The following is a 1,974-nucleotide window of genomic DNA, read 5'->3' on the forward strand; positions in this document are numbered from 1 at the left end:
TTAAGAAGAATTTTGGGGGCAATTTTGAGGAATTTTGGGGAGGTCCTGAGAGGGATTGGGGTGGGGGGGGATTTAAGGAGATTTTGGGGGGTCCTGGAAAAATTTGGGGGGATTTTGAGAGGTATTTAATGGAATTTTGGGGAGTCCTGGGGGGAAACTGAAATAATTTCAGGGGGTCTGGGGGGAATTTTGGGTGAATTTGAGGGATTTTTGGGGGGATTTGGATGAAATTTGGGTGGGTCCTAAGGGAATTTGGGGGAATTTTGGGGGAATCTGAGGGATTTTTGGGGGGATTTGGATGAAATTTGGGTGGGTCCTAAGGGAATTTGGGGGAATTTTGGGGGAATTCGGGTAAATTTTGGGGGTTCCTGAATGAACTTGAATAAATTTAAGTTTTTTTGGAGTCTGTGGGGAGCTTTAAAGAGAATTTTGGGGAAATTTTGGGGAGCTCGAAGGTCTGGGGAAGCCTTTGAGAACCAAATTTTGATTTTTTTGAGGAGATTTTGAGGGGAAATCGCCAAGTTTGGGGGATTTTGGGGAGGACTGAGGAATTTTGGGGTGGAAAAAGGAAAATTTGGGGATGTTTGGGGATTGGGGGGGGGTGCAAGGATGAGAATTTGGCGAGATTTCGGAGAATTTTGAAAGATTTTGAGGAGATTTCAGAGGATTTTGGGGCGATTTCGGAGCGTTTATGGGAGATTTTTCAGGATTTTAGGGAAATTTCGGAGGATTCTGGGGAAATTTGGGAACATTTTTGGGAGATTTTATAGGATTTTGGGAGGATTTCGGAGAACTTTGAGGGGATTTTGGCGCTTTTGGGGGCGATTTTGGGGAGATTTCGGAGCATTTGGGGCTGCCGGGAGCCTCGGGAGAGATTTGATCGCTCCCGAAAAGAAATTTTGAAAGAAATTTGGATTTTTAGAACGACAAAGTGAGCTGGACGTCAGCGGATGGAATTGAGGGGCTTTGAGGGGGTCAGGGGAGGGAATTTGGGGCATTTTAGGCGAAATTCCAGCGATTTTCGGCCTTTTCAGAGCCCGGAGCCGCCTGAGGCGCCAAAATGGCGGCCTGAGGGAACCGTGAGGGGCGAGGGGGGGAACGGCGCCTCGGAGCGGCCCGGGAAGGCTCCTGGGGGTTTGGGGGGTGGTTCCGAAGGGATTTGGGGTCGTTTTGGGTGGATTTCCAGCGATTTTGGGGCTTTTTTGGGGTTTTTTTAAGGGCCCGTCCCGCCTCCCCCTCAGAGCTCACCGGAGCCGGAGCAGCCGTCAGCGCCACCTAGCGGCGCGGCGGCACGGTGAACGCTCAGGCCACGCCCATCGCCAAAGCTGATTGGCTGAGCATCGCTAGCCACGCCCCAACCCCCTAGCCCCTAAGCGTTCTGATTGGTTGCGCATCCTTAGCCACGCCTACGTCGCTGCGGTAACGGCGGAAGGGCGGGAAAAGGAGGAGCCCCCGGCTCTTAAAGGGGTAACGAGAGGCTCTTAAAGCGGCGATGGTGGCGGTGGGGCCTACAAGCGCTTTTTAGGAATTTTGGGGACCCCCGGGAATTTTGGGGACCCCCCGCGACTTTGGGCCCCCGGAATCCTCCAAAACTCTTTGGAGACCTTTTAAGAACCCCGGGCTCCCCCACAAAATCCTCAAATCCTTAAAACGAACCCCAAAATTCCCCCAGGGCCAAAATAACCCCCCTCAAATCCCCCTGGGGACTCCAAAAATTATCTGGGACCCCCAAAATTACCCCAAATCTCTCTGGGACCCCAAAATTGCCCCAAGTTTCTCTGGGATCCCCAAAACCCCCCCCAAAAAACCCCTAAAATTCCCCCCAAATATCTCTCAATTCCCCCAAAAAATTCACGAAGACCCCCCCAAAAAAATTTCCCCAACCCCCAAAAATCCACAAAAATCCCCCCAAAATTCTCCCAAAGATCCCCCAAAATTCCCCCAATTCCATCCAGGACCCCCCAAAATTCTCCG

This window comes from Pyrgilauda ruficollis, unplaced genomic scaffold (genome assembly GCF_017590135.1).
Source record: "Pyrgilauda ruficollis isolate IOZ18807 unplaced genomic scaffold, ASM1759013v1 scaffold1279, whole genome shotgun sequence".
NCBI lineage: Eukaryota > Metazoa > Chordata > Aves > Passeriformes > Passeridae > Pyrgilauda > Pyrgilauda ruficollis.